This window comes from Hyla sarda, chromosome 1, assembly GCF_029499605.1.
Source record: "Hyla sarda isolate aHylSar1 chromosome 1, aHylSar1.hap1, whole genome shotgun sequence".
Lineage (NCBI taxonomy): Eukaryota > Metazoa > Chordata > Amphibia > Anura > Hylidae > Hyla > Hyla sarda.
In genome coordinates, this window is record NC_079189.1 from 261,244,146 (window position 1) to 261,258,117 (window position 13,972).

Here is a 13,972-nt window from a genome sequence, read left to right on the forward strand (position 1 = left end):
GTAAGTACCGGCATGGGACACTGGCTGGGAATCCCGGCTGCTGTTGACATTTTGCTCTGTTGCCGCCTTCCGTTCCGATTCCGAAAAGGATTTATTGATGCTTAAATGCACAGTATACAAAGTGTGAAGCTGTCAACCGCCATCCTAAGCTGAACGCGCCTGGTCTCGTCAGATCGCAGACTGCTACCCAGCTTAGGGCCTGGTAAGTACCAGCATGGGAGACTGGCTGGGAATCCCGGGTGCAGTTGACATTTTAATCTGTTGCCGCCTTCCGCTCCGATTCGGAAATGGATTTATTGATGCTTAAATGCGCAGTATAAAGGGCGTGAAGCTGTCAACGGCCATCCTAAGCTGAACGCGCCTGCTCTCGTCAGATCGCAGACTGCTACCCTGCTTAGGGCCCGGTAAGTACCAGCATGGGAGACTGGCTGGGAATCTCAGGTGTTGTTGACATTTTGCTCTGTAGCTCTGTAGACATTTTGCTCCGATTCCGAAAAGGATTTATTGATGCTTAAATCCACAATATACAGGGTGTGAAGCCGTCTACGGCTATCCTAAGCTGAATGCGCCTGTTCTTGTCAGATCGCAGACTGCTGCCCGGCAAGTACGGGCAGGGGAGACTGGCTGGCAATCCAAGGTGCTATTGACATTTTGCTCTGTTGCCGCCTTCCTCTCCGATTAAAAAAAATATTTATTGATGCTTAAATCCACAGTATGCAAGGCGTGAAGATGTCAACGGCCATCTTAAGCTGAACGCACCTGCTCTCGTCAGATCGCAGACTGCTACCCAGCTTAGGGCCCGGTAAGTACTGGCATGGGAGACTGGCTGGGAATCCCGGGTGCCGTTGACATTTTGCTCTGTTGCCGCCTCCGTTTCCGATTCCGAAAATAATTTATTGATGCTTAAATCCACAGTATACAAGGTGTGAAGCTGTCGACGGCCATCCTAAGCTTAACGCGCCTGCTCTCGTCAGATCGCAGACTGGTACAGATCTTAGGGCCCGGTAAGTACTAGCATGGGACACTGGCTGGGAATCCCGGCTGCCGTTGACATTTTGCTCTGTTGCCGCCTTCCGTTCCGATTCCGAAAAGGATTTATTGATGCTTAAATGCACAGTATACAAAGTGTGAAGCTGTCAACGGCCATCCTAAGCTGAACGCGCCTGCTCTCGTCAGATCACAGACTGATACCCAGCTTAGGGCCTGGTAAGTACCAGCATGGGAGACTGGCTGGGAATCCCAGGTGCAGTTGACATTTTAATCTGTTGCCGCCTTCCTCTCCGATTCGGAAAAGGATTTATTGATGCTTAAATGCACAGTATAAAGGGCATGAAGCTGTCAACGGCCATCCTAAGCTGAACGCGCCTGCTCTCGTCAGATCGCAGACTGCTACCCAGCTTAGGGCCCGGTAAGTACCAGCATGGGAGACTGGCTGGGAATCCCAGGTGTTGTTGACATTTTGCTCTGTAGCCGCCTTCCGCTCCGATTCCGAAAAGGCTTTATTGATGCTTAAATCCACAGTATACAGGGTGTGAAGCAGTCTACGGCTATCCTAAGCTGAATGTGCCTGTTCTTGTCAGATCGCAGACTGCTGCCCGGCAAGTGCGGGCATGGGAGAATGGCTGGCAATCCAAGTTGCTATTGACATTTTGCTCTGTTGCCGCCTTCCTCTCCGATTCCGAAAAGGATTTATTGATGCTTAAATGCACAGTATAAAAAGCATGAAGCTGTCAATGGCCATCCTAAGCTGAACGCGCCTGCTCTCGTCAGATCACAGACTGCTACCCAGCTTAGGTCCCGGTAAGTACTGGCATGGGAGACTGGCTGGGAATCCCGGGTGCCGTTGACATTTTGCTCTATTGCTGCCTTCCGCTCCGATTCCGAAAATAATTTATTGATGCTTAAATCCACAGTATACAAGGTGTGAAACTGTCGACGGCCATCCTAAGCTTAACGCGCCTGCTCTTGTCAGATCGCAGACTGGTACAGATCTTAGGGCCCGGTAAGTACCGGCATGGGACACTGGCTGGGAATCCCGGCTGCCGTTGACATTTTGCTCTGTTGCCGCCTTCCGTTTCCGATTCCGAAAAGGATTTATTGATGCTTAAATGCACAGTATACAAAGTGTGAAGCTGTCAACGGCCATCCTAAGCTGAACGCGCCTGCTCTCGTCAGATCGCAGACTGATACCCAGCTTAGGGCCTGGTAAGTACCAGCATGGGAGACTGGCTGGGAATCCCGGGTGCAGTTGACATTTTAATCTGTTGCCACCTTCCGCTCCAATTCGGAAAAGGATTTATTGATGCTTAAATCCACAGTATACAGGGCGTGAAGCTGTCAACGGCCATCCTAAGCTGAACGCGCCTGCTCTCGTCAGATCGCAGACTGCTACCCAGCTTAGGGCCCGGTAAGTACCAGCATGGGAGACTGGCTGGGAATCCCAGGTGTTGTTGACATTTTGCTCTGTAGCCGCCTTCCGCTTCGATTCCGAAAAGGATTTATTGATGCTTAAATCCACAGTATACAGGGTGTGAAGCCGCTCACGGCTATCCTAAGCTGAATGTGCCTGTTCTTGTCAGATCGCAGACTGCTGCCCGGAAAGTACGGGCATGGGAGACTGGCTGGCAATCCAAGGTGCTATTGACATTTTGCTCTGTTGCCGCCTTCCTCTCCGATTCCGAAAAGGATTTATTGATGCTTAAATGCACAGTATAAAAAGCATGAAGCTGTCAATGGCCATCCTAAGCTGAACGTGCCTGCTCTCGTCAGATCGCAGACTGCTACCCAGCTTAGGGCCCGGTAAGTACTGGCATGGGAGACTGGCTGGGAATCCCAAGTGCCGTGGACATTTTGCTCTATTGCTGCCTTCCGCTCCGATTCCGAAAAGAATTTATTGATGCTTAAATCCACAGTATACAAGGTGTGTAGCTGTCGACGGCCATCCTAAGCTTAACGCGCCTGCTCTCGTCAGATCGCAGACTGGTACAGATCTTAGGGCCCGGTAAGTACCGGCATAGGACACTGGCTGGGAATCCCGGCTGCCGTTGACATTTTGCTCTGTTGCCGCCTTCCGTTCCGATTCCGAAAAGGATTTATTGATGCTTAAATGCACAGTATACAAAGTGTGAAGCTGTCAACCGCCATCCTAAGCTGAACGCGCCTGGTCTCGTCAGATCGCAGACTGCTACCCAGCTTAGGGCCTGGTAAGTACCAGCATGGGAGACTGGCTGGGAATCCCGGGTGCAGATGACATTTTAATCTGTTGCCGCCTTCGCTCCGATTCGGAAATGGATTTATTGATGCTTAAATGCACAGTATAAAGGGCGTGAAGCTGTCAACGGCCATCCTAAGCTGAACGCGCCTGCTCTCGTCAGAACGCAGACTGCTACCCTGCTTAGGGCCCGGTAAGTACCAGCGTGGGAGACTGGCTGGGAATCTCAGGTGTTGTTGACATTTTGCTCTGTAGCTCTGTAGACATTTTGCTCCGATTCCGAAAAGGATTTATTGATGCTTAAATCCACAATATACAGGGTGTGAAGCCGTCTACGGCTATCCTAAGCTGAATGCGCCTGTTCTTGTCAGATCGCAGACTGCTGCCCGGCAAGTACGGGCAGGGGAGACTGGCTGGCAATCCAAGGTGCTATTGACATTTTGCTCTGTTGCCGCCTTCCTCTCCGATTAAAAAAAATATTTATTGATGCTTAAATCCACAGTATAAAAGGCGTGAAGATGTCAACGGCCATCTTAAGCTGAACGCGCCTGCTCTCGTCAGATCGCAGACTGCTACCCAGCTTAGGGCCCGGTAAGTACTGGCATGGGAGACTGGCTGGGAATCCCGGGTGCCGTTGACATTTTGCTCTGTTGCCGCCTCCGTTTCCGATTCCGAAAAGGATTTATTGATGCTTAAATACACAGTATACAAAGTGTGAAGCTGTCAACGGCCATCCTAAGCTGAACGCGCCTGCTCTCGTCAGATCGCAGACTGACACCCAGCTTAGGGCCTGGTAAGTACCAGCATGGGAGACTGGCTGAGAATCCCGTGTGCAGTTGACATTTTAATCTGTTGCCGCCTTCTGCGCCGATTCGGAAAATAATTTATTGATGCTTAAATCCACAGTATACAGGGTGTGAAGCTGTCAACGGCCATCCTAAGCTGAACGCGCCAGCTCTCGTCAGATCGCAGACTGCTACCCAGCTTAGGGCCCGGTAAGTACCAGCATGGGAGACTGGCTGGGAATCCCAGGTGTTGTTGACATTTTGCTCTGTAGCCGCCTTCCGCTTCGATTCCGAAAAGGATTTATTGATGCTTAAATCCACAGTATGCAGGGTGTGAAGCCGTCTACGGCTATCCTAAGCTGAATGTGCCTGTTCTTGTCAGATCGCAGACTGCTGCCCGGCAAATACGGGCATGGGAGACTAGCTGGCAATCCAAGGTGCTATTGACATTTTGCTCTGTTGCCGCCTTCCTCTCCGATTCCGAAAAGGATTTATTGATGCTTAAATGCACAGTATAAAAAGCAAGAAGCTGTCAATGGCCATCCTAAGCTGAACGCGCCTGCTCTCGTCAGATCGCAGACTGCTACCCAGCTTAGGGCCCGGTAAGTACTGGCATAGGAGACTGGCTGGGAATCCCAGGTGCCGTGGACATTTTGCTCTATTGCTGCCTTCCGCTCCGATTCCGAAAAGAATTTATTGATGCTTAAATCCACAGTATACAAGGTGTGAAGCTGTCGACGTCCATCCTAAGCTTAACGCGCCTGCTCTCGTCAGATCGCAGACTGTTACAGATCTTAGGGCCCGGTAAGTACCGGCATGGGACACTGGCTGGGAATCCCGGCTGCCGTTGACATTTTGCTCTGTTGCCGCCTTCCGAAAAGGATTTATTGATGCTTAAATGCACAGTATAAAGGGCGAGAAGCTGTCAACGGCCATCCTAAGCTGAACGCGCCTGCGCTCGTCAGATCGCAGACTGCTACCCAGCTTAGGGCCTGGTAAGTACCAGCATGGGAGACTGGCTGGGAATCCCGGGTGCAGTTGACATTTTAATCTGTTGCCGCCTTCCGCTCCGATTCGGAAAAGGATTTATTGATGCTTAAATCCACAATATACAGGGTGTGAAGCTGTCAACGGCCATCCTAAGCCTGAACGTGCCTGCTCACCTCAGATCGCAGACTGCTGCCCGGCAGTTAACGGCATGGGAGACTGGCTGGCAATCCAAGGTGCCGTTGACATTTTGCTCTGTTGCCGCCTTCCTCTCTGATTAATAAAAATATTTATTGATGCTTAAATCCACAATATACAAGGCGTGAAGATGTCAACGGCCATCCTAAGCTGAACGCGCCTGCTCTCGTCAGATCGCAGACTGCTACCAAGCTTAGGGCCCAGTAAGTACCATCATGGGAGACGGGCTGGGAATCCCGGGTGCAGTTGACATTTTGCTCTGTTCCGCCTTCCGTTCCGATTCCGAAAAGGATTTATTGATGCTTAAATGCACAGTATAAAAAGCATGAAGCTGTCAATGGCCATCCTAAGCTGAACGCGCCTGCTCTCGTCAGATCGCAGACTGCTACCCAGCTTAGGGCCCGGTAAGTACTGGCATGGGAGACTGGCTGAGAATCCCTGTTGCCGTTGACATCTTGCTCTATTGCTCCGATTCCGAAAATAATTTATTGATGCTTAAATCCACAGTATACAAGGTGTGAAGCTGTCAACAGCCATCCTAAGCTTAACGCGCCTGCTCTCGTCAGATCGCAGACTGGTACAGATCTTAGGGCCTGTAAGTACCGGCATGGGACACTGGCTGGGAATCCCGGCTGCTGTTGACATTTTGCTCTGTTGCCGCCTTCCGTTCCGATTCCGAAAAGGATTTATTGATGCTTAAATGCACAGTATACAAAGTGTGAAGCTGTCAACCGCCATCCTAAGCTGAACGCGCCTGGTCTCGTCAGATCGCAGACTGCTACCCAGCTTAGGGCCTGGTAAGTACCAGCATGGGAGACTGGCTGGGAATCCCGGGTGCAGTTGACATTTTAATCTGTTGCCGCCTTCCGCTCCGATTCGGAAATGGATTTATTGATGCTTAAATGCGCAGTATAAAGGGCGTGAAGCTGTCAACGGCCATCCTAAGCTGAACGCGCCTGCTCTCGTCAGATCGCAGACTGCTACCCAGCTTAGGGCCCGGTAAGTACCAGCATGGGAGACTGGCTGGGAATCCCAGGTGTTGTTGACATTTTGCTCTGTAGCTCTGTAGACATTTTGCTCCGATTCCGAAAAGGATTTATTGATGCTTAAATCCACAATATACAGGGTGTGAAGCCGTCTACGGCTATCCTAAGCTGAATGCGCCTGTTCTTGTCAGATCGCAGACTGCTGCCCGGCAAGTACGGGCAGGGGAGACTGGCTGGCAATCCAAGGTGCTATTGACATTTTGCTCTGTTGCCGCCTTCCTCTCCGATTAAAAAAAATATTTATTGATGCTTAAATCCACAGTATGCAAGGCGTGAAGATGTCAACGGCCATCTTAAGCTGAATGCGCCTGCTCTCGTCAGATCGCAGACTGCTACCCAGCTTAGGGCCCGGTAAGTACTGGCATGGGAGACTGGCTGGGAATCCCGGGTGCTGTTGACATTTTGCTCTGTTGCCGCCTCCGTTTCCGATTCCGAAAAGGCTTTATTGATGCTTAAATACACAGTATACAAAGCGTGAAGCTGTCAACGGCCATCCTAAGCTGAACGTGCCTGCTCTCGTCAGATCGCAGACTGACACCCAGCTTAGGGCCTGGTAAGTACCAGCATGGGAGACTGGCTGAGAATCCCGTGTGCAGTTGACATTTTAATCTGTTGCCGCCTTCTGCGCCGATTCGGAAAAGGATTTATTGATGCTTAAATCCACAGTATACAGGGTGTGAAGCTGTCAACGGCCATCCTAAGCTGAACGCGCCAGCTCTCGTCAGATCGCAGACTGCTACCCAGCTTAGGGCCCGGTAAGTACCAGCATGGGAGACTGGCTGGGAATCCCAGGTGTTGTTGACATTTTGCTCTGTAGCCGCCTTCCGCTTCGATTCCGAAAAGGATTTATTGATGCTTAAATCCACAGTATCCACAGTATGCAGGGTGTGAAGCCGTCTACGGCTATCCTAAGCTGAATGTGCCTGTTCTTGTCAGATCGCAGACTGCTGCCCGGCAAATACGGGCATGGGAGACTAGCTGGCAATCCAAGGTGCTATTGACATTTTGCTCTGTTGCCGCCTTCCTCTCCGATTCCGAAAAGGATTTATTGATGCTTAAATGCACAGTATAAAAAGCAAGAAGCTGTCAATGGCCATCCTAAGCTGAACGCGCCTGCTCTCGTCAGATCGCAGACTGCTACCCAGCTTAGGGCCCGGTAAGTACTGGCATGGGAGACTGGCTGGGAATCCCAGGTGCCGTGGACATTTTGCTCTATTGCTGCCTTCCGCTCCGATTCCGAAAAGAATTTATTGATGCTTAAATCCACAGTATACAAGGTGTGAAGCTGTCGACGGCCATCCTAAGCTTAACGCGCCTGCTCTCGTCAGATCGCAGACTGTTACAGATCTTAGGGCCCGGTAAGTACCGGCATGGGACACTGGCTGGGAATCCCGGCTGCCGTTGACATTTTGCTCTGTTGCCGCCTTCCGAAAAGGATTTATTGATGCTTAAATGCACAGTATAAAGGGCGAGAAGCTGTCAACGGCCATCCTAAGCTGAACGCGCCTGCGCTCGTCAGATCGCAGACTGCTACCCAGCTTAGGGCCTGGTAAGTACCAGCATGGGAGACTGGCTGGGAATCCCGGGTGCAGTTGACATTTTAATCTGTTGCCGCCTTCCGCTCCGATTCGGAAAAGGATTTATTGATGCTTAAATCCACAATATACAGGGTGTGAAGCTGTCAATGGCCATCCTAAGCCTGAACGTGCCTGCTCTCCTCAGATCGCAGACTGCTGCCCAGCAGTTAACGGCATGGGAGACTGGCTGGCAATCCAAGGTGCCGTTGACATTTTGCTCTGTTGCCGCCTTCCTCTCTGATTAATAAAAATATTTATTGATGCTTAAATCCACAATATACAAGGCGTGAAGATGTCAACGGCAATCCTAAGCTGAACGCGCCTGCTCTCGTCAGATCGCAGACTGCTACCAAGCTTAGGGCCCAGTAAGTACCATCATGGGAGACGGGCTGGGAATCCCGGGTGCAGTTGACATTTTGCTCTGTTCCGCCTTCCGTTCCGATTCCGAAAAGGATTTATTGATGCTTAAATGCACAGTATAAAAAGCATGAAGCTGTCAATGGCCATCCTAAGCTGAACGCGCCTGCTCTCGTCAGATCGCAGACTGCTACCCAGCTTAGGGCCCGGTAAGTACTGGCATGGGAGACTGGCTGAAAATCCCTGTTGCCGTTGACATTTTGCTCTATTGCTCCGATTCCGAAAATAATTTATTGATGCTTAAATCCACAGTATACAAGGTGTGAAGCTGTCAACAGCCATCCTAAGCTTAACGCGCCTGCTCTCGTCAGATCGCAGACTGGTACAGATCTTAGGGCCTGTAAGTACCGGCATGGGACACTGGCTGGGAATCCCGGCTGCTGTTGACATTTTGCTCTGTTGCCGCCTTCCGTTCCGATTCCGAAAAGGATTTATTGATGCTTAAATGCACAGTATACAAAGTGTGAAGCTGTCAACCGCCATCCCAAGCTGAACGTGCCTGGTCTCGTCAGATCGCAGACTGCTACCCAGCTTAGGGCCTGGTAAGTACCAGCATGGGAGACTGGCTGGGAATCCCGGGTGCAGTTGACATTTTAATCTGTTGCCGCCTTCCGCTCCGATTCGGAAATGGATTTATTGATGCTTAAATGCGCAGTATAAAGGGCGTGAAGCTGTCAACGGCCATCCTAAGCTGAACGCGCCTGCTCTCGTCAGATCGCAGACTGCTACCCTGCTTAGGGCCCGGTAAGTACCAGCATGGGAGACTGGCTGGGAATCTCAGGTGTTGTTGACATTTTGCTCTGTAGCTCTGTAGACATTTTGCTCCGATTCCGAAAAGGATTTATTGATGCTTAAATCCACAATATACAGGGTGTGAAGCCGTCTACGGCTATCCTAAGCTGAATGCGCCTGTTCTTGTCAGATCGCAGACTGCTGCCCGGCAAGTACGGGCAGGGGAGACTGGCTGGCAATCCAAGGTGCTATTGACATTTTGCTCTGTTGCCGCCTTCCTCTCCGATTAAAAAAAATATTTATTGATGCTTAAATCCACAGTATGCAAGGCGTGAAGATGTCAACGGCCATCTTAAGCTGAACGCACCTGCTCTCGTCAGATCGCAGACTGCTACCCAGCTTAGGGCCCGGTAAGTACTGGCATGGGAGACTGGCTGGGAATCCCGGGTGCCGTTGACATTTTGCTCTGTTGCCGCCTCCGTTTCCGATTCCGAAAATAATTTATTGATGCTTAAATCCACAGTATACAAGGTGTGAAGCTGTCGACGGCCATCCTAAGCTTAACGCGCCTGCTCTCGTCAGATCGCAGACTGGTACAGATCTTAGGGCCCGGTAAGTACTAGCATGGGACACTGGCTGGGAATCCCGGCTGCCGTTGACATTTTGCTCTGTTGCCGCCTTCCGTTCCGATTCCGAAAAGGATTTATTGATGCTTAAATGCACAGTATACAAAGTGTGAAGCTGTCAACGGCCATCCTAAGCTGAACGCGCCTGCTCTCGTCAGATCACAGACTGATACCCAGCTTAGGGCCTGGTAAGTACCAGCATGGGAGACTGGCTGGGAATCCCAGGTGCAGTTGACATTTTAATCTGTTGCCGCCTTCCTCTCCGATTCGGAAAAGGATTTATTGATGCTTAAATGCACAGTATAAAGGGCATGTAGCTGTCAACGGCCATCCTAAGCTGAACGCGCCTGCTCTCGTCAGATCGCAGACTGCTACCCAGCTTAGGGCCCGGTAAGTACCAGCATGGGAGACTGGCTGGGAATCCCAGGTGTTGTTGACATTTTGCTCTGTAGCCGCCTTCCGCTCCGATTCCGAAAAGGCTTTATTGATGCTTAAATCCACAGTATACAGGGTGTGAAGCAGTCTACGGCTATCCTAAGCTGAATGTGCCTGTTCTTGTCAGATCGCAGACTGCTGCCCGGCAAGTGCGGGCATGGGAGAATGGCTGGCAATCCAAGTTGCTATTGACATTTTGCTCTGTTGCCGCCTTCCTCTCCGATTCCGAAAAGGATTTATTGATGCTTAAATGCACAGTATAAAAAGCATGAAGCTGTCAATGGCCATCCTAAGCTGAACGCGCCTGCTCTCGTCAGATCACAGACTGCTACCCAGCTTAGGTCCCGGTAAGTACTGGCATGGGAGACTGGCTGGGAATCCCGGGTGCCGTTGACATTTTGCTCTATTGCTGCCTTCCGCTCCGATTCCGAAAATAATTTATTGATGCTTAAATCCACAGTATACAAGGTGTGAAACTGTCGACGGCCATCCTAAGCTTAACGCGCCTGCTCTTGTCAGATCGCAGACTGGTACAGATCTTAGGGCCCGGTAAGTACCGGCATGGGACACTGGCTGGGAATCCCGGCTGCCGTTGACATTTTGCTCTGTTGCCGCCTTCCGTTTCCGATTCCGAAAAGGATTTATTGATGCTTAAATGCACAGTATACAAAGTGTGAAGCTGTCAACGGCCATCCTAAGCTGAACGCGCCTGCTCTCGTCAGATCGCAGACTGATACCCAGCTTAGGGCCTGGTAAGTACCAGCATGGGAGACTGGCTGGGAATCCCGGGTGCAGTTGACATTTTAATCTGTTGCCACCTTCCGCTCCAATTCGGAAAAGGATTTATTAATGCTTAAATCCACAGTATACAGGGCGTGAAGCTGTCAACGGCCATCCTAAGCTGAACGCGCCTGCTCTCGTCAGATCGCAGACTGCTACCCAGCTTAGGGCCCGGTAAGTACCAGCATGGGAGACTGGCTGGGAATCCCAGGTGTTGTTGACATTTTGCTCTGTAGCCGCCTTCCGCTTCGATTCCGAAAAGGATTTATTGATGCTTAAATCCACAGTATACAGGGTGTGAAGCCGCTCACGGCTATCCTAAGCTGAATGTGCCTGTTCTTGTCAGATCGCAGACTGCTGCCCGGAAAGTACGGGCATGGGAGACTGGCTGGCAATCCAAGGTGCTATTGACATTTTGCTCTGTTGCCGCCTTCCTCTCCGATTCCGAAAAGGATTTATTGATGCTTAAATGCACAGTATAAAAAGCATGAAGCTGTCAATGGCCATCCTAAGCTGAACGTGCCTGCTCTCGTCAGATCGCAGACTGCTACCCAGCTTAGGGCCTGGTAAGTACTGGCATGGGAGACTGGCTGGGAATCCCAAGTGCCGTGGACATTTTGCTCTATTGCTGCCTTCCGCTCCGATTCCGAAAAGAATTTATTGATGCTTAAATCCACAGTATACAAGGTGTGTAGCTGTCGACGGCCATCCTAAGCTTAACGCGCCTGCTCTCGTCAGATCGCAGACTGGTACAGATCTTAGGGCCCGGTAAGTACCGGCATAGGACACTGGCTGGGAATCCCGGCTGCCGTTGACATTTTGCTCTGTTGCCGCCTTCCGTTCCGATTCCGAAAAGGATTTATTGATGCTTAAATGCACAGTATACAAAGTGTGAAGCTGTCAACCGCCATCCTAAGCTGAACGCGCCTGGTCTCGTCAGATCGCAGACTGCTACCCAGCTTAGGGCCTGGTAAGTACCAGCATGGGAGACTGGCTGGGAATCCCGGGTGCAGATGACATTTTAATCTGTTGCCGCCTTCGCTCCGATTCGGAAATGGATTTATTGATGCTTAAATGCACAGTATAAAGGGCGTGAAGCTGTCAACGGCCATCCTAAGCTGAACGCGCCTGCTCTCGTCAGAACGCAGACTGCTACCCTGCTTAGGGCCCGGTAAGTACCAGCATGGGAGACTGGCTGGGAATCTCAGGTGTTGTTGACATTTTGCTCTGTAGCTCTGTAGACATTTTGCTCCGATTCCGAAAAGGATTTATTGATGCTTAAATCCACAATATACAGGGTGTGAAGCCGTCTACGGCTATCCTAAGCTGAATGCGCCTGTTCTTGTCAGATCGCAGACTGCTGCCCGGCAAGTACGGGCAGGGGAGACTGGCTGGCAATCCAAGGTGCTATTGACATTTTGCTCTGTTGCCGCCTTCCTCTCCGATTAAAAAAAATATTTATTGATGCTTAAATCCACAGTATAAAAGGCGTGAAGATGTCAACGGCCATCTTAAGCTGAACGCGCCTGCTCTCGTCAGATCGCAGACTGCTACCCAGCTTAGGGCCCGGTAAGTACTGGCATGGGAGACTGGCTGGGAATCCCGGGTGCCGTTGACATTTTGCTCTGTTGCCGCCTCCGTTTCCGATTCCGAAAAGGATTTATTGATGCTTAAATACACAGTATACAAAGTGTGAAGCTGTCAACGGCCATCCTAAGCTGAACGCGCCTGCTCTCGTCAGATCGCAGACTGACACCCAGCTTAGGGCCTGGTAAGTACCAGCATGGGAGACTGGCTGAGAATCCCGTGTGCAGTTGACATTTTAATCTGTTGCCGCCTTCTGCGCCGATTCGGAAAAGGATTTATTGATGCTTAAATCCACAGTATACAGGGTGTGAAGCTGTCAACGGCCATCCTAAGCTGAACGCGCCAGCTCTCGTCAGATCGCAGACTGCTACCCAGCTTAGGGCCCGGTAAGTACCAGCATGGGAGACTGGCTGGGAATCCCAGGTGTTGTTGACATTTTGCTCTGTAGCCGCCTTCCGCTTCGATTCCGAAAAGGATTTATTGATGCTTAAATCCACAGTATGCAGGGTGTGAAGCCGTCTACGGCTATCCTAAGCTGAATGTGCCTGTTCTTGTCAGATCGCAGACTGCTGCCCGGCAAATACGGGCATGGGAGACTAGCTGGCAATCCAAGGTGCTATTGACATTTTGCTCTGTTGCCGCCTTCCTCTCCGATTCCGAAAAGGATTTATTGATGCTTAAATGCACAGTATAAAAAGCAAGAAGCTGTCAATGGCCATCCTAAGCTGAACGCGCCTGCTCTCGTCAGATCGCAGACTGCTACCCAGCTTAGGGCCCGGTAAGTACTGGCATAGGAGACTGGCTGGGAATCCCAGGTGCCGTGGACATTTTGCTCTATTGCTGCCTTCCGCTCCGATTCCGAAAAGAATTTATTGATGCTTAAATCCACAGTATACAAGGTGTGAAGCTGTCGACGGCCATCCTAAGCTTAACGCGCCTGCTCTCGTCAGATCGCAGACTGTTACAGATCTTAGGGCCCGGTAAGTACCGGCATGGGACACTGGCTGGGAATCCCGGCTGCCGTTGACATTTTGCTCTGTTGCCGCCTTCCGAAAAGGATTTATTGATGCTTAAATGCACAGTATAAAGGGCGAGAAGCTGTCAACGGCCATCCTAAGCTGAACGCGCCTGCGCTCGTCAGATCGCAGACTGCTACCCAGCTTAGGGCCTGGTAAGTACCAGCATGGGAGACTGGCTGGGAATCCCGGGTGCAGTTGACATTTTAATCTGTTGCCGCCTTCCGCTCCGATTCGGAAAAGGATTTATTGATGCTTAAATCCACAATATACAGGGTGTGAAGCTGTCAACGGCCATCCTAAGCCTGAACGTGCCTGCTCTCCTCAGATCGCAGACTGCTGCCTGGCAGTTAACGGCATGGGAGACTGGCTGGCAATCCAAGGTGCCGTTGACATTTTGCTCTGTTGCCGCCTTCCTCTCTGATTAATAAAAATATTTATTGATGCTTAAATCCACAATATACAAGGCGTGAAGATGTCAACGGCCATCCTAAGCTGAACGCGCCTGCTCTCGTCAGATCGCAGACTGCTACCAAGCTTAGGGCCCAGTAAGTACCATCATGGGAGACGGGCTG

General features: G+C 50.8%; 13 pseudogenes; all 13 read left to right on the plus strand.

Annotated features, from left to right (window-relative positions):
• Positions 1–731: 731 nt before the first annotated feature.
• Positions 732–851, plus strand: LOC130353062 (5S ribosomal RNA; annotated as a pseudogene).
• Positions 852–1,337: 486 nt separating this feature from the next.
• On the plus strand, positions 1,338–1,457 carry LOC130320549 (5S ribosomal RNA; annotated as a pseudogene).
• An 879-nt stretch (positions 1,458–2,336) lies between these two features.
• LOC130320560 (5S ribosomal RNA) lies at positions 2,337–2,456 on the plus strand (annotated as a pseudogene).
• A 1,275-nt stretch (positions 2,457–3,731) lies between these two features.
• On the plus strand, positions 3,732–3,851 carry LOC130324414 (5S ribosomal RNA; annotated as a pseudogene).
• A 676-nt stretch (positions 3,852–4,527) lies between these two features.
• LOC130321757 (5S ribosomal RNA) lies at positions 4,528–4,647 on the plus strand (annotated as a pseudogene).
• Positions 4,648–6,109: 1,462 nt separating this feature from the next.
• On the plus strand, positions 6,110–6,229 carry LOC130320571 (5S ribosomal RNA; annotated as a pseudogene).
• Positions 6,230–6,507: 278 nt separating this feature from the next.
• Positions 6,508–6,627, plus strand: LOC130327613 (5S ribosomal RNA; annotated as a pseudogene).
• A 685-nt stretch (positions 6,628–7,312) lies between these two features.
• LOC130329064 (5S ribosomal RNA) lies at positions 7,313–7,432 on the plus strand (annotated as a pseudogene).
• Positions 7,433–9,292: 1,860 nt separating this feature from the next.
• Positions 9,293–9,412, plus strand: LOC130353063 (5S ribosomal RNA; annotated as a pseudogene).
• Positions 9,413–9,898: 486 nt separating this feature from the next.
• LOC130320582 (5S ribosomal RNA) lies at positions 9,899–10,018 on the plus strand (annotated as a pseudogene).
• An 879-nt stretch (positions 10,019–10,897) lies between these two features.
• On the plus strand, positions 10,898–11,017 carry LOC130320593 (5S ribosomal RNA; annotated as a pseudogene).
• Positions 11,018–12,292: 1,275 nt separating this feature from the next.
• LOC130324425 (5S ribosomal RNA) lies at positions 12,293–12,412 on the plus strand (annotated as a pseudogene).
• A 676-nt stretch (positions 12,413–13,088) lies between these two features.
• LOC130321768 (5S ribosomal RNA) lies at positions 13,089–13,208 on the plus strand (annotated as a pseudogene).
• Positions 13,209–13,972: the final 764 nt, after the last annotated feature.